This window comes from Solea senegalensis, linkage group LG2, assembly GCF_019176455.1.
Source record: "Solea senegalensis isolate Sse05_10M linkage group LG2, IFAPA_SoseM_1, whole genome shotgun sequence".
In the NCBI taxonomy this organism is placed as follows: Eukaryota; Metazoa; Chordata; class Actinopteri; order Pleuronectiformes; family Soleidae; genus Solea; species Solea senegalensis.
The window spans coordinates 10,493,833-10,512,866 of record NC_058022.1 but is presented as its reverse complement, the minus strand read 5'-3'; positions in this window follow the sequence as shown (position 1 = coordinate 10,512,866).

Genomic DNA, 19,034 nt, shown 5'->3' with positions numbered 1-19,034 from the left:
TAGGACACTGTAAAGACTGACAGTCAAACATGACATTTCTCTTCACTTTGTTTTTGATAAAGCCATTTGAAAGGAATCTGTTTGGAAAATTCAAATGCGAGCCCAGTATTTGCAAATCCATGTGCTGCCACGGTAACACTTCCTCTGCCCAAAGCCCCATTTTCCTCACCATTGTCATGCTAAATTTGCCACAGATGATCGCTGTCAATGCAATCAACAGGATCATTTCAGTTCCAAAAAAAGATTCCTCCACTATTCACCTGTGAATTCACCCACTGAGGAATTGAGTCTGTGAATGGAGTGGAAAGAGAAAGATAACAGCTTTCTGTTAACTGTCTCTCTCAGAACACTCACACTCTGAATAAACCCACGACAATCTGGAGAGTGTTGCCCCTTCACCTTATTACAGCAGACAAGGGCAACATTTAAAGATGGCAATTTATTCGCTAACAAACAGCCTAATCTCACAAGCAGTCGGGCTCGCCTCTTCATGCACTCCGAGTTTCTGATTAAACAGTGTTGTGGAATACTCAACTAGTGTCTTGTGGATTTACTGTTGGCCTGAGAGACCCGGAGAATCTAATTGCGATTATTTTGACAGGAAATGCGCGATATCAGAGGGAATGGTAATATTTACATCATTGTTCTCATTTTCATTAAACAAAACATATTTTAAAAGGATTAATGAGTGATATTTGTGCGGCTCTGTGAGAAACGAAGATGTTCTCTTCAGTATGTAGATTTATTATTTTTTTTTTACAGCTGTGTTCATGATGCGATGAAGTTGTGCTTTGGCTGTTAGCGCGATTCTATGGTGCTTTTATTTCTGTACGTGAGATAGAACCCATGCCACTGGAGTAGTTCAGTGACTCTTTCACAGAATGCCCCCGAGGAAAGAGTTAATTTAACTCCAATTCTGGTAAGGACCAAATAAACTCGGACACAGTGTTGAATGAAAGTGTTGATTTAATACTGCAAAATATACTGTGTGTGAATACAAACCTCAGTTATAATATTAACGCTGCATTATTTAAGAAATGTCCACACTTTCTGTGAACTCTGAGGAAGGAAGTGCAGATAGAATACCCGCTCCGGGGTTGCGTGGCGGTGTTTTGACATTCTAGGATAGCACTTTTAAAAGCCGAGCCTTCTGTGCCAAGGTCTTATGTGAAACAGCTTGTCGTAAACTCTTTGTTGGCCTCACAGCCCAGGAACCACGAGGCTAATAACATCACTGTTTGTTAAAATTTACTGTGTCTCTACTTGGCAGAGTCATATCCCTCATTGATCAGAGTAAATCAACTCCCACCAAACCATAAAACATCATCTCGGAGTGATGCCATTAATGATCTGCCCCAGCAGACTAACCCACTGTCTGAAGGGCTGCTGCTGTATCAAAGCCACGCTGTCTGTCTCTTCCACCCCCATGGTTTTCTCACACTTCATCTCATAATTGGTATTTACTGCAGGTTTTCTTTGTTTTTTTTTTTGTTTGTCGTTGACTTGCTCGGTGAGATAAACAGGGCGATTGATGAATCAGCCGTAATGCACGGGCTTACGGGCACAGACGGCACGCAGCCCACAGTAAATATGTGCAGACAGGATCGGATTTCGGCATTAGCAGTGAGGAGATGCATTTATTTGCCTCTCACCCAGACTCATAACGGCACTGAGCCTCAATTACCACGTCTGAGAGGTGCAGATAATACATGCAAACGGCACCACTCCCCACCATTACCAGCACATAAATACAGTTTGCTTTTCGCACCGACTGTCTGGACCGCACTTCATCAAACAATGTTCGTAACGTTGACACGAGAGTGATTATGTTTTGGAGGGTGCGTGAGTGGCTTTGTTTGTTTTTCCAAGTGTGCGGCTCAAACGTGTGCGTGACCGTATTCTGTCATTTCGGCCTTTTCTGATCTCCATGATGGACCACAGGTGACACCTTTAGTAAAGTCGTGTGCTTCAACGGTGAACACGCTTCCTTTATTTTTATTTTATATGTGTGTCATCTGAAAAGGTGAAGAAATGAAAATGTTGAACATGTTTTGGGCTGTGGGATTTCTACACACTAATCTTACCTGTGTTCCAACAGAGACTGTGTTTACTGTGTTGTGTTACTGTAAATTAAGCACAGACAGGTCATACATATCAAGGGAACCATGGGAATTAAGCAATTTGGCCCACACATTAAACCCAGTATGTCTTAGCAGTGCCTCTGGTCCCCCAAGAACATAAAGTGAAACCCCTGTGTGTATATATATATTATTTATCCCATTTTTTACCATATTTGTGTGCATTTGAGAGTCCCTTCTGCTGTCATTTAGAGTAATGTTTCTCTCCTCTGCTTCCTGTCAGCACGTCTCCATGCACGCAGAGCAGAGCAAGGAGCAGGCATTTTGACAACCTCACATTAAGTGCAATAAAAGCTTTCCCCCCCAAAAAAGAAAAAGTGTCCAAATCCCTTTTAAAAACCCAAAGTGTTGACCTCAAACATGTAAAACCCAGGCCAAAATATCTGCTTTTCTGACAACAGTAGCACAGATGCAGTTGCTCTGCTCCTGATGGCAGTGAAGCTACTCCTGGCCTGTGCATGACTGTAGATCAGTGTTTGGAATAACGGCGTTATTTTTTCAGTAACGCGGTAATCTAACTAATTACTTTTCCTGTCGTTACAACGCCGTTAACGTTACTGGACGTAGAATGCGGTGCGTTACTATGCATTGATTGAATAAACTGTGTAATCCCAACGCACCCCTGGCTCACAGCTAGTGATGAGGCGGGTTAATAACGAGGTAAGCGATTATGATTGACCAAGGCAGAGTCACGTTTCACGCATTCCAGCATACGCGACACACACACACACACAACAGCTAAACAGAGAATCAATGAAGCAGCAGAGATGGCGAGTCAGGATTCCGATGTAAAGCATTTTCATTGTTTGTGGCGATGAAATCACTTCTTCAAGTTCATTGTGATCAATGTAATGTGTACATTATGTCCCGGAGCTAAAACTTTGTCCACATCCGTTGTAAGCAATTCTAATTTAATGAAGCATCTCACAATGGCACACACATCTACAAAGTTCGTTGCCAAAACCACCGATTATTGAGAGTTTGATTTATTTAATTAAGAATAAGACTACAGAGCTAAACACACTTTTTTGTTGTTTACTTTTGTTGTCTCAGGTTGAGAGAGTTTGATTTAATTTGCTAGAGTTAAATGCGTTTTGTATGGTGTAACTGATTACTTTTCTTACAAAGATAATACTTGAAGTGCAGGATAAACATCTTGCCGTCTGTCGACGCGCAATAAATATAGAAAGTTACGTACAAACATCTGTCTGTTCTACTCATTTCAACTGACTTGTGAAAACTACACAAAAAAATCAAAATTCTTTGACATATAGAAACGTTTTTTTAACAGTAACGCAAATAGTTACTTTCCCTGGTAACAAGTTACTTTTATTATGGAGTAATTCAGTTACTAACTCAGTTACTTTTTGGAACAAGTAGTGAGTAACTATAACTAATTACTTTTTTAAAGTAACGTTCCCAACACTGCTGTAGATGCACCCTGAAAAGCAGAGGCAGACGGGCTCTGACCCAGCTTAGCTGAATTTACAAGAGACAAGAGTTATCCTGATAAGTTTATATATGAAAACACAACACACACACACACACACACACACACACACACACACACACACCATAGACTTCAAATGTAGACATTTTTGGGGAAATACGTCTTCATCTTCACTGAGATTCCGCTCCTTGGATGCTCACTATTGAGTGTTAGGAGAAGCCTTGCTAAGGCAGCAGCTTAGCCGCAGTGCAGTGCTTGCAGCCTGGATAAGCTGTCACCCTCCCCTCCCCTCCCCCTCCCCTCCCCTCTCTGTTGCCCACTGGATGTCAGCCCTGAATTGTGTTTTGATGTTTCTTCAGACTCACAATTGAGCTCCGTTCTCAGCAGCCAAAACAGACATTTGTCAATTCACATGCATCAGGGCACTTTTTGTACCACCTCCCTCTCATCTGCCGCCTCTCTCTCTCTTTTTTTCTCTCTCTCTGCTTTACCACTGCACTCAGTAACATCAATCCAGTAGGAGGATATGAGCGGCCACGAGCCCCCCTGCTGCGAGTGGTGTCACATGTGATTACCATTATTTATAAAGCTCACTCAGGCTCGGTTGCGTAGTTGGCCTCTCCCGGCCCTCGGCCCTGCACACTACAGTCAATATTTGCACGCAATCCTGAACTGTTGAGTGTTTCCATGGTGGTGAGAGCCTCCATTACATGAAATATTCAGGGCACACGGAGACTCCCGTGAGGCCCAGTGCACAGTTTTTACTCCGATTTGATTATACGACATGATTTTTTCATGAGCTATGACAGTCCTGTTGAATTAGACTCAGCTCTGAATCCTTGTGATAGTCACGGAAGCAAAGGAGGAGGAGGAGGAGGAGGAGCAGGCTGTCCCCTTCCATGACTCTGTCTTTACTGAATAAGTTGGAAATGAATTGTAATGTATATATATATATCTCTATATATATAGAGATTATATATATATATCTATATATATATATGTGTGTATATGTATGTATACAGTATATATGTATATATGTGTGTGTATATATATATTTTATAAATATATATATATATATATACATATATGTATATGTATGTGTATATATATTTATATATATATATATATATATATATATATGTATATATATATATATATATGTATATATATATATATATATATATATATATATATATATACACATATATATATATATATATATATTTATATACACATACATACATATCGTGTGAACATGTGCACCTTGGTATATAATATCATCATGTCAGAGATAGTGGAGTTCAACCAGGGGTGTCATACTCAATAATGAAATTAAAAACTGTGTCCAAGTCTAGGGCCAGGTGAGGTCAAATAAGAAAACCTTCCGAACACATGATTTTCTATTTTCCATTTCCGTCTGTCTTGCCTGATTTCCTCAGCACAAACTGTCCTGTAGTCACATGTACTGTTCATTAGCCAATATTTTGCTGCGCTCGGTCATTTTTACTAGATGCTTGAAGCTAAAAAGAGAGGAAGCCAAATACAAATGAACCCACGCTGTGTTTTCAAAGTCTACATTTCATTTTTGTATTTATTTTAATGGCGAGGTAACTTGATAAGCGTGGTACTAATCAGTGCGTCAGTGGGTAGAAAAGTTATCTCGCGGGCTGAATACGATTGCTAGGCGGGCCGGATGTGGCTCGCGGGCCTTGAGTTTGACACCTGTTTGAAATGTGTCTGTTGTTCCCCATGTAGTTGCATCTGTAGCCTTGGTTGGAACAAGGGCCTTTTTGCATGGAGTTTGTGTGTGGGTTTTCTCCGGGTTCTCTGGGTTCTCTGGCTTCCTCCCACAGTCCAAAAACATGCAATATTGGGATTAGATAAATTGATCGTAGGTGTGAGAGTAAATGGTTGTTTGTCTCTGTATGTGGCCCTGCGATGGACTGGCGAACTGTCCAGGGTGTGACCCCGCCTATCGCCCTATGTCAGGAGGGTGAAGCGGTAGAAAATGGATGGATGGATGAAATGTGTGTGTGAAAATCAGTAAGAAATATCCAGTAAATAAGCCAGTACTCTGTTACTCCTGAACTCATTCACATTTTCAGTGCAAACTCTGCTGCCACATATTGTCAATGATCTGTGAAAGCTGCAGTCATGAAGTGGCCAGTGTTTTACTCTAAACCAATAAAAACAGCGGTAATCACAACTAAGCCGAGCAGGAGATCTAAGTTTGAGTGGTCAGACTAAAAAGCCTTGAGTATGTGAACACATAAGAAAGTGTGAATAATAGAGAGAGGGAGCGACAGGGGGGAAAATAATGAATGCAAAATAAAGTATTTCATGATAACAGTGGTGCCACAGACAGTCGTGGTATTATGAGCGTAAAATGATCATTAGGGGCTTCTAATGGCAAAATCAGTCACGCTACCACACAAACACAGCCTGTGTTAAAGGAAGTTAACAATATTGTGTCGTTGCTGTGTGATGATTTTATGCCCCATAAAAATCTGATTTATTTTTCCATGAGTGTCAACATCAGAACCAAGACCTGAATTAAACATCCTGCTTCGGCTAAATGTTTGACGACACTTCAAAACACACACACACACACACACACACACACACACACACACACACACGTTGTGTGAAAATATAATAAAGCCTTGTCTCGTTTTCTGGGAGCATTAATTGTTTATTTATTCACGTATTAATAATAAAAAAAAAAAGAGTTGTATTTAATCAAGCAAACAGTCATACACCATCCGGCTGCTTTGATTAACGTCGTCAGCTGTGGAATACGCAGACAACGCGGACCGCATTATAATACTCTTTATAATACTATTTCATTAACATGGAGTGGCTGTAAATGGAAATTAGACAGATAATATAAGATGTAGAAGATATGAGAAAAATGCAAAGTATACATGTCAACAGAAAAAAAATATGATGCAAATGTTATAATAAGAATAGAAAAGAATAAGTCTTTAATGTCCACCAAAATTATTATTAAAAACAAGACCTGAAAACCACATTCAAAGCACATTAAAAATAATTTATAATAGCAGTACATTTTATATTATATATTATATTATTAAGTCCAAAGACTTTAGCTTGTGCAGTGTCAGGAGTTATGTTTTTTAGTCTCATTTTAAAATGTATTGTTAATTTAATGAATTTAATTGTAATGTTCTTTTATTGTGGTTTTAGGTCTTGTTTTTAGTGTAATCAGTGTTTTGTTGTCTGTAGTAGGTGACAATAAAGATTTATTCTATTATATTCTATTTATACCACAGTAAAAAAAATACCATCAAACAAGTGAAACTAATTAAACAGTTATTTTTCTGATGGAAGACAAGTGCAGTAATCTAAGATACTGTTCCTTCACCGATGTTTCTTCACAATTAAGTTCTAGAACTTAGAGTACATGAATATCACATAGTTTGAAAGTAGTCAGTAACAATTGCTGTACCGTGACAACGACAAAAAAACGCTGTTGCCGTCATGTCATCATTGTTCTGCCACTGTGATGATACAAGAGTGCTAATAAACGTAACAAGTGACAAGCATATGTCAGACTGTCACTGAGCTGCCGTTCTCCAGTCCCAGCACACGTGCAAATCTTATATTCATATTTTATTTTTCCATCTTAAAACAAATACTATAGTATTATATTGATTTACATCAAATCAAACACTCACTTTCAATGTATATGTTGTAAATATTGTGAATGCTGATATCCCAAATGTCTCTGGAATATTGGGATATCATGTTAAGCTTATATTTGCCCCTGGTCTGCATAAAGGTGATTGCACTGTTTTTATGTGACTACAGTATCTATAGCATAATCTAAACATAGATTTATTTAGACACTGCGAGCGCCTGCTGCTGTCTACAGTCAAGGTCATTCTCATACCTGCCTTTGGTCCACTGCACCATATAATTGTCAGCTGAGTCCAATATTGTCGATTCACACACACAAACACACAATTATGAGGGATGTTTGGGCTCCTGACTCCAAACATACAGAATCCTGGTTGCCTGAACATAGACTTGTTTATGTGTGGCCCATCTTGAAGCAGTAGGATTGGTTGTGGGCCCACCAGTGAGCACAGAATGACAGCAGTGACAGTGTGTGTTGGTGTGTTGTAGTCTGGGCTGACTGCAGATGGCAGGATGCTCTCCTTTCATTGCCAAGCTAATTGCTTTCCTTAGCACAATGCTGTGACAACAGTTTACTTTTCTAATAACACCGTGCAATAATGAAGGAGGGGGTTGGCTTTCACGAAACCCTAACTTGGCATTAGTGTACGCCGTAATATTTATAGATTTTTGTAAACTAATCTTTAAATGAAATCAAAAATGGGAGAAATGGCATTTCCTTTTTTCGCCCACGTGTAACTGAAATGAGCGATGTTAGACTGACTGTGAACATGTTTGATTTTCCTTCCTGATGGACTTAAATGTGCTGCCATGAAGACACATCGACATATGTTTGTGTGTTTCTCTACAGTCATTCTGTGTTTGGTTACGCATTAGCGTCCTGGCCAGTGTTTGGCAAATTATAATCTTCAGTCATTTCATTTTTGGACTTCATTTCCTGCTCTTAAAAGAACTTTACCACAGTACATATTTAGTTGTAATTGCAGGATACAAGACGAACAAACAATCATAGCATTATTAATGATAGTATTCATTTTTATCACATCACCCCACAGCTTCAAATGGGAAAAGTGCTTTGCTTTAATCCACACAATGTTTCTTTAATAACTAACTATACAGTGAGTTAAAAAAAAAAAGCAAACTCCTCATATTTCTTATGGTTTAACCAATTTTGTGCAATGTTGGAATAACTACTGATCTGATTAAAGGATACGGGAATTTGTCAAGAAATGATTCAGAGATCATTTATTAAAAATGTGTTATTATGATCTATTATTTATGAGGAGGTGAATGTGTCTATTCAAACTCCAAACAGTCAAAATGTATGTATGTGGTCCACTGTGTATTATTTATTGTTTATTAAGATTTATTCATTTATGTATTTATTTATTCATTTTTACTAAATACAGGCATGGTAGTATTAAATTATGATGGAATGTCGTTGTTCACAAGTTTGTCATGAATTCTACTTACCAAACACTAATAAAATAAGATTACATTATGTAACAATATAAAGCACTAATAAAGCCAAGCATGGTTCGAGATGCCGGGTCAGCACACGTGATTAGAGCAGCCACACTGAGTGGCTTTCGGGTAAGAGCTCTGTTAATTATAGAAAATGGAACTTCTGAGCAGAGACATGTAGACGGCACACATTTTAATCATCAATCACAGTAAAAAAAAAAAAAAGATTCACTTAATACTTAATAAAAAGTTAAGGGTCACTTAAATATAGTGTGATTCATTTACAGTTTTTTATTGTATTTGCAGTCTCTTATATTATTTTTAAACACTCATTTAGAGTAACTTGACTAACTGCAGGGTTGTCGGTTGAAATCTTGACAGGTCAAGGTGCCCAATCCCTGTTGCTCCTCATTGATTGGGTTAATTGGACGCTCTAAATTGACCCCAGCTATGAGGGGGCACGGCACATCCAGTGTGCTCCAAATAGGAGTGTTGCATCAGGAAGGAAAATCTCTGATATTTGGTGACCGACCCCTAGAGATATAATAATAAAATAAAATACAGTCCTCCTTATTATTGCTCTTGGTCTATTTTCCACCTGACATTGAAAAGTACCCTGACATGAAAATATGAAATATGAAAATGATGTCAGTATGCCAAATTTCATTTGGAATTCAGTTGTATACATGTATATATATATATATATATGTATATATATATATTTATATATATATATATATATATATATATATATATATATATATATATACATATATATATATATATATATATATACATATATATATATGTATATATATATATATGTATGTATATATATATGTAATCAATGCATTTATTAGACATTAGAATGTTTTATAGTAAAGTAAATCTCATGAAAGTCTTGTGGTTCCTGCACAGACCCGTGATTCCTCTTATAGCCGCGCTCATCAAAACCGTCCACGCAGACCTCCAATTAATCAATTTTGTCAGCAGAAAAGGTCAAGTTTGCATATTTGCTTTTTTCTTAAGAAGCCACACACCGTGTTATTCAAACACGCTGGTGAAAGCCCTGCTGCTCTGAAACAAATCAAACCCATCACTGGAAAAGCGCTGCGTTTTCCGATGACAGCGGGGAGGGAACACACTGAGGAACTGTGTCTGATTATTAAACTCTCAGGAGCGCTGCTGCACAAACGGAAGACTGACTTGTGCTTGTTGTGTGGATGGATGCCACTTTGCCTCCGGATGGATTAAATGTTAAATATCCATTAACAAATGAATCCATAAAAGCAATGTCTTAAGATACCAACGTTTATAACCCACTGAATCTCAATAAATGCATGGCGAACGTGACATTTTGTCAACATGTCTACAATATAGCACAGCAGTTAAATACACTAGTGTGTTAGAAAGATAACTGAAGTTGTAAGCGCTTCATCACTGCAGCCAAAGGCTGTGAAGTAATGAGGAGTACTGACTGTGGTTATCTATTATAGGACTAATTATAGGGATATGCCTTGGGCTCAGCAAGTGTCCCTGGCACTATACTATCTGTGATCTATTCCAAACCTTGAGAGAGGGCTCTACAAGGTTAGAAATTGAATGAAATAGACAGCTCGGTGATTGTAGCTATTGTTATATTATCTCATGGTATTATTACCCAACAAAAACAACGAAATTGCCTTTCAAATTAAAGAAGAGGTTTGATTGGGACTATTTGGCTGCATGTGTGCGCGCACACGCACACAGCTGTCTGAGGGTGATTATGGTTTGACAGCTGCTGACAGAGAGCCCAACTTAAAGCGAGTGAAGAGGTCTTAAAAACGGCAGTAGCTCTCTGAGTAGCTGTACCCCTCTCCGTTCACGTTCCCCCTCTTCTCTGAAAAGCTGCAATTACCGTGTCAGCTGCTGTGCTGCTAACGTGAAGAAAATAGCTCAAGCTAATGATTCACTCACTTGTTCAGTCAGTAAGAACAGCGATGACTGGAGAAACAGGAACAACAACAACATTAGATGTGCGGTGTTAATTCTCAGGTGTGAACATTGTTCCAGCTTAGTGGAAACGCCATTATACTTCTGCCCTTGTTCTAGAAATAGAGCCGTTGTCTGGAAAACTAAATCAAGCAATTGTAGCCTCCATTATTCTCACCAGCAGCGTCAGGCGTGCAGTTGGAACGGACTGTGTTGTCTAATTGTCTGGAAGTTGCGGCAGAAGACAAAACTTCACTTCCGCTTTCGCAGTAAACAAACGCTGCACGCGTCTGCTCTTCCGCACCTGCGACTTTGTTTGTCCCTGCATTAGTCTTTTGTGGAAAGGAAACACACCGTGATCATTAGTTTAATACTCACGTTACCGTGGATCAGACACGTGACGGCGCCAAACCAGCATGTCATGTTCATATGAACACTGAGCCGAATGACGAAAGACTAATGCCAGGCTTCTCGTTCGGAATGAAATTTGTTTTTGTGTCTCACATGACATATTTTTTATTCCAATCAGGCTCTTTTATTCTCCATGTAAACATAGCTAATGATGATTGATTGACTTTTTTGAAAGGAAGGAAGGAAAGAAGCCTGAAAGGACTTTTCACAGCTTCTCCTTTTAACCTCTGTAAAGCAACAAACACAACAATAAGAAAAAGTAAAAGCTGCTGTTTCTTCCTTGTCCACTGGATGGCGTTATATAAAGTCCACCAATATTGATATGTTTGCCTTTCACACCCTGAAAATTATTGTTTCTCTCTCGGGTTTCAGATGTAGCGCACTTTTCTTAGCCGCTAATTGAATGGCTTAACCGCACTAGTTTACAACAATAAATGAACAATTATATGTTCGTTTTGTGATGTTCACATAATTAGTCACAATTAAGAATTAGGGCCCGTGTCGTACGGTGTGTCACCGTGTAGTTAAATCTGCAGGCTGCAGAGAAACACAGAGGTAGGTATAGTAGCGAGGTACAGAGCAATGACACACCAAAAAAAAGGAAAGAGACATTGTTGGTTGATTTATTAACAATAAATGTGCTTTTGATTTTTGATTTTTAAACTGCTAATCGTAAACATCCCTATTTGTCACACAAGGCTGCTTCCTGTTGTCAGTAGGTGGCACCATAAATTCTCTCTCGTGTTTTTCAACACAAAGCGATGCTCAACAGTTGCCTCTCCCGTCATGGTAAATGTAATGCTGATATATGATATACGGTATATGCTGATATATGAAAATATTTTCATAATCATGATGGTTTCCTTAGCTTGCAGTTCATTACAGATAAACCAGGATTCATTTTCCCTGCTGAACATGATTTTTAATGGGCTAGCTTAAAGTGTTTGAGGGGTTTTTAATATTCTACTTATCATTAAATGCAGCTGTGGTGTATGAGCCTCCTACTTTGGTCCCAAGAGCTTTGTGGATGTTACCTCTGAACTTGTTCTCGGTAGTTTCGTCTTTGTTTATGTTTTTGGAGCGATCCTCTATTTATGTCCCTGCGAATCAAATTTTTTTTTTCTGCAACCGAGTGAGCCTTTCAAGTTTCTATTCTTCTCGTGGAGAGCAAAGCTTCCTCAGGATTTAAGTCGTGTAACCGCCTCTCATCAAAATCAAACTCAAAGGTCATTCAGAACCTCTGTCACTACTTGCAATTAGCAGTCTCCCGGTGAGAGGTGCTTAAGTGGCTTGAAAGAGTTTATGTTGTCTGATGTTGAGCTTTTCCTCTCAGTGAAGTTTTACTTGCAAGTACTTTGTTTTCCTCCCACACGATGAATTAGACTAATGAGACAGCTCCTCAAGTGTGACTATCTCTGTCCGGTCTGCATAATAATCCTCGTATAACCTTTCACGTTGATGCTTCCAAGTATGAACCGTGAGAAGTGATATTCATGTCATTTTCGGAAGTTTGTAGTTGTTTTTCGTTTTCTTTTTAAGATAAATAGAAAATATCAAAACACATTATGACTGGCGACCTGTTCACGGTGTACCCTGCCTTTCACCCGATGTCAGCTGGGATTAGTTTTTATCTGAATCAATTAACCCTTAAACACCTCAAAATGTCTGTCTGGACTTTTTTTTTTTTTGGCTTATTTTAACCATAAAAGGGCCAGAAAGTGCTTTTGCCCATTTTTCCAGAATAACTTTCAATATCTGGCAGTTATGTACAATTTACTGCATGTTAAAATAGTGGAACAATTTAAAATGACACTGTAGTTGTACACAAACACCAGATTTGAAATTTGAAAATTAGAAATTTGACTTATTTAATATAACATTTGTTTGAGTCTTTGTCTCAATGTCCAAAAAAAGGCCAAACAATGGAAACTCATGCACAGACATTGTCTTTGCAGTGCAACTTCTCAGCTCAAACGTGTCGTCTGAGATACGCTCGGTGTTCAAGGGTTAAATTTGGAAAGTAATGCAAACTATTATGGCTCATAACTAATAGAAAAGCCTCACTGTGGTCACTTGCCAGCTCTTCTCCTCAGAGTATTTTTATTTCCCTTCACATTGTGTCTACTTTACACAGTGTCAGTGATTGTGCGATGGCTGTAGTGTTGTTGCAGGTTCTGCTGTCCTCTGATGGAGGCCGTGGTAAGCAGCAGAGTTATTAAGCTGCATAATTTATCAAGCTGCAGTACTAAAGTATCGTTGAGAACATTGGCTTCACACACAATGTACGCCGGCACTACCACACTGTGTACATGGCTGATATCTCTCACCCAAACTAACCTGAGATGTTCTGTGTCATTGTTTATCTCCCCCAACGCCATTGATTTAATTCAATTGGATAAACAAGCACAATTGTCACAAAAATCCATCAAATCATTTTTGTAAAAAGGCTGACATAGCAGTCTTGACACTGTTCCGTTGTCTCTTGGTGTGTGTTATCATTTTATCTCACACACAAACTGAAAACGCTTGTCCAAAACAGCAGTGGCAGGTTCCAAAGATACAATAGTAACTACGTTACAGGGCCACGATGCATTGAAAGGGAGAGGGTGACATGCTTTTGCATAATTGAATTCAGCTTTCACTTTGAAAGCGGTGGGTAAGGTTCCAGTTTACCATGTGACACTCATCAGGAAGTAAGAATATGTTGAATGGTCACCAGGGGGCAACGCTGCTGGTTGCAAAATAAAGAACTCAGTTTGAATAGACATGAAAATAGAAATGAGCCTAATTCTTACTTGATTGGTTAATTGAACAACCATTCACTCTCACTCCTAAGGTCAATTTAGAGTGTCCAATTTACTAATCTAATCCCCATTTTGCATGTTTTTGGACTATGGGAGGAAGCCGGTGGACACCAGAGTGACTGACAGCTGGTATCGTCCAATAGTTGCCTGGTTGCTGGTTGCTTGTTGCTTGCAAAGCATCTTGACCACCGGACAGACAAAATGTAAGGATTATAGAGAATGTAAGGAGAATAAATATGAATTCACAAGAGTAGAGATTAAACACACACACATCGTAAAAGTGAGGGGAAAAAGATGGGCCCTTACTTTTAATCCGCGGTGTTTTCATGCACAGGTGCTCTATTAGACAAAGGTTAGTTTCAGGTCTGAGTAAAATACTAACTTGCTGTTTTACAAATGTTCTTTGTTTTCTGTACGAGGGTATAACAATTCTGAGGTTATTATATTATAATAAAGTCAGAATTGAATAGCTGCCTAAATTTTGTTTTTCTCAAAGCTGAAAATGTGCTTTTTACAGTGAGTCAAATAAAGGCAGCCACTTCTGTGTCCTGTTACACAGAGGTCACGGAAACCAGGCTCTAAAAAGGCGTATCTGACAGAGCGGTGCTCTCTTACCCCATTTAGCCCCTATGATGGATAGATCATTTTATACACCATTAATCCATCCATTTGTCAATTACTACGGGACATTTTAGGGCTGAGGATCTGGCTGCCCAGCAGGTCTGGGGAACTGTCAAGTCACTGAATGCCACGTTACATCACTGTTGACTGTAATTACAGAGCCTGTCTGCAAAGTAACAGAAACGCTCATTAAACAAAAAGGTGCAATGGCTTATAGTGATGCTTTTTTGTGTGCTTTCAGCTATCAACATGGCGATTTCCATTTGTGGAATTTATTCTCCCTTGGTTCTGGGAACATGTCTGTGCTGAGGAGTATTTATTGTTGTGTTGTTTAAAAAGCTTTCACGGAAAGACGAGTGCTCTGCTGATGACACTTACTCTGCTGAGTGAGAAAATTATGCTCAATCTGCACTTAAGAACATCACATTTTGACACAACGGAGGAGTGAGATGGATTTGTTTCCAGACACCTTGTAAAACTCAGTTAATAAAAGAAAATATGAGAAAATTGCACAAGATTAGGCAAATTAGTGCACAAGGTTCTTGCCAAGGATTTGTTATGTTCTGTCCCTTTTATAGCAAATCTTAGTACATTACAAAGAAGTGTCTGCTTCATTTTTTTTGCATTATATGAACACCAGTCAACAGTTTATTTGGATAAGTGCTACTTATGCACACGTAATATTGTGCTATTTGTTACAGCTATATGAAGGTAGGGAAAAAAAGGTCGGCAAGAAAACTGTCCTCTACACATCCCTGGAAATGGCCTGTGCTTGTGAAGATGTCCAGTTTTCGTCCTTCATCTTCATCAGTGATAGGCGGATGTCTCTTTAACAGCTGGGGTTACAGACACACTGGCTCTCAGGCCCAATAAGCCGCTCTCTCTGTTTGCTCTGCTCATTCTCCTGAGCACCGTGGCCATCCAGATTAGAGCCTATGGCCTATTAGGCAACCAGGGAGGTGAGCAACCTGGAAGTGTGTGCATGCCTGTGTGCAGTGAGATACACACTGCAAGTCATTCTGGGTAAAACATTAGGTCTGTAGAGGAGAGTTTGTGCTCTTGTTCTTTTCTTCTTTTCTTCTTGCAAAAGTAGAGGCTAGAAAAAAAACATGGATTTCACGCCAATTCAATGTACACAAGGAGTTTTTTTTTTTACAAGTTAAGCATTATTTTTACTTAACACAGCATTTCCAGACCTCTGAATTTCTCTAACTGTACAGGTGCTGTACATACAGTGGATGCATCCAAGGATAAAACGTAATTAACCAACGTGTATAATTTAGCATGTATTGACTATTGTACGCCTGACTTCTGATTTTTTACATGTAAAAAAAATCATTGAACAAAAACAACGACTGTATCTTTCCTCATGTAACCATTGGCAGATGTTGACTTGTTAATCCAGTCAACAGTCCACACTGCAGTGCCTCACGTAGTATAAACAAGATTTTAGACACTGCATATTCACTCGCACTACTGTTAAAAAGAAAGCAGGAGCCACAAGAACTGACCAAGTCAAGTTGTTAATTCAATTTATTTTATTGAAAATTAATTATTTTTTCACTCTTTCATTCAAATGAATGTCTATTTCTTGTTTCATATTAAACGCTAACTTGATATTTCAAGGGGCTATATTGGGGCCACATTGAGAATAAAAAAAAAAACACAGACTGTGAATTGTTTTGTTCTGTGTGGCCCTAATACGCCATCGTAATTTTCACTAGGTTTGTAAAGACTTAAAATATTGTACGTGTGTTTTTTTTTTTAAATGTGAATGCACTGTTTGACGCTGAAAACCTAATTCATGTCACATTCTGTAGCATCTTTACGTGCTGAGTCTATGTAAGATGACGTGCAGATGGCTAAATCTAGACAGAATAAGCTGGGAAAGCATCCAGTGTGACACTGTGGCAGTCTCTTTAAAGCACTGGGTCTGTGACAAACACACACTGTTGCATATCGATACAAGCTCATAAATCAGCCATCATCCTCTCACACTGTGCACAGTGTAAGCCGGGCAGGGGACAACAAAACACACATCGGGAAATCTAATTTGCCGCGCTGGAACACAGTACTGATTTCACATGAGTGCCACTCTCGGAGACTTCCTCGTCTCTGTTCTCATTTTTAGTCGCGCGGCCTTCTAAATTCAGCCGTCGTTTGTTCCACGCTCATTGTGTCACCTTTTATCCGCTTTTTTTTTTTTATGCCGCACATTTCCTAACTCCACTGTGCTGTATTTTTATCAGCACCCGGCAGTGGACACGTTCAGCATTACCGGCTAAAGTGTCAATCGTTGCTCTCAGCAGTTGGTGGAGCTCACATTCAGAGTTAAAATGAGAATGCTGGCTTTCATTGTCTGTCATGCACCTACATGTACCAACATAAACTCAGAGGGGGCTATAAGTGCTCTTGCTATATATAGCCAAACATTATCATTAATAGTTGTTAACTCATCCACTGGAAACACAGTTGCCTCACTTTTGTTGTCGTAGCTGCCCATTTTATGTTTGTGTTGCTTCTATTGAATTTAGTGCGGTCAAGTTTTTCATAGTTTCATTCATATTGATATCAGTATGTGGACTTTTGTTTACATTACAGTAAATGTCTTCAGTCTCGGGAGGCCTGGACGTCTTCTTGTCTTCAGTGTCAGGAGGCCTGGTCGTCTTCTTGCGGTTGAACACAGAGCAAGTTTCTGCTCTCATATTTACACACGGTTGGTGTAGCAGGTGGGCAGGTGGGCAAGTAGCAAGACCCGGCTTCATGACCCGGCCGGGTCTTTCTGCATGGAGTTTGCATGTTCTCCCCCCGTTTGTGCGTGGGTTTTCTCCGAGTTCTCAGTCCAAAAACATGCAATATGGGGATTAGGTCATTTGGACACTCTAAATTGACCATAGTTGTGAGTATAAGAGTGAATGGTCATCTATGTATGTAGCCCTGTGATGGACTGGCTAATTGTCCAGGGTGTGACCCCGCCTATCGCCCTATGTCAGCTGAGATGTGGAGGATAAAGCGGTAGAAGGTGGATGGATGGATGGAAGCCTCTCAAAACACAACAAAGACACACTCGCACACATGAATTATGTCCCGTCCATGGTGAATGAGCTCCATCTCTGGTTGTATCTTCCTGTACACTTCAACAAAGCCAATCGTCAGATCTTAAACACAGCATGCTGCGTGCCTATTGGCTCACTGATGAGATTCACTCCTTAGATTCTGATACTTGCCATCACATGGCCACACGTACTTGATATTAGGTGATACAGAGGACGCATGTAAGTGCTGAAGTTTCATACCCAGCCCTGAGTTCGGTCAATACAACAGATGTATTGAAGTCCATGCAGTATCTCGTGGTGAACATGTGACGCGTGCAATGCTGCTGTTTTCACACTGAGGCTGTTCACACTCTCAGGTGTATCTATTTTTTGAGTTTCATGTTGTAGAACTATTTTAGCTGTATATGGAGAAAGTAGAGGCTACAACTACCAGAAAACCTCTCTCTTGCCCTATTTTTCAGTCCGAGTAAACGAAATTTAGTTTAAAACTAAACTCATAAATATGTTGGTGGTGTGGGTCGATGCACACATCAGGCGCGTCACGCGCCACACATCCAGTGTGAACCAGGCCTTGTGATCTCGACTGCGCTCCGCCTCTCGGGGGCCTGTGTTTTGACTTACAAACTCATCTTGTAAGTCAAAAGCTGAGCCTGATTCAAAGGAGAGAGGAAAAAAAAAAAGAACACAAAAACAAATCAGAAGACAAGGCAGACTGTAAATGGCCGCGGGCTATTCCGAAGCGGTGCAATCACGGTTTGGTTTGAGCCACTATTTTTCCTCTGCTGTGATATTTGAAAATATTTAGTGTCATCATCGCCTCGCGCAGTAGAATGAAACTTCACATTGATAACGGAGTGTTCCCGTAGGGCCAATGCAATAATCAAGAATAGGAAGATGTGTTAGCTGTTGCGGTGCAAATCTTCGGAGTCTCAGAAGTTTATTGTGGATGAAGTGCAACGTAACCCCACCATGGGGAAACATTTTGCTCATATTAAATCATCACTGAGTGAATGTCTCTATAGTCGATGTTATTTACTCTTCTAATCAGCAAGTCGACGTTGTATTAACTGTAGTTGATTAACAGGGAGATTTAAGAGTTGAACTTTATTGTACCGACCCAGAACAATGATGTTTAATTCTCCTCAGACAGCACAGCAACAGCTTCACGGCCAGTTTAATTGCTGTAGTTTTACTACAGCTTTAAGTGTGACTAAATTGAGATTTCTTTTTTTTTTTCAGCTGCTTAGGATTTTGTTTTTCAAAGAGACACAAAATGTACGAGCGTAATTGCTCAAAATGGCACTGTGCACCTGTGTAGGCTCTATAACGATCCTATGCAATAGTATAAATCAGAGACGGCAGTTCAAACAGCCACATTCAGCCATTGGTCTAAAGCAAATGACTAACCTACATTTATTCACATCTTCTACTTGCACTTTAGTTTTTTTTTTCTGATACT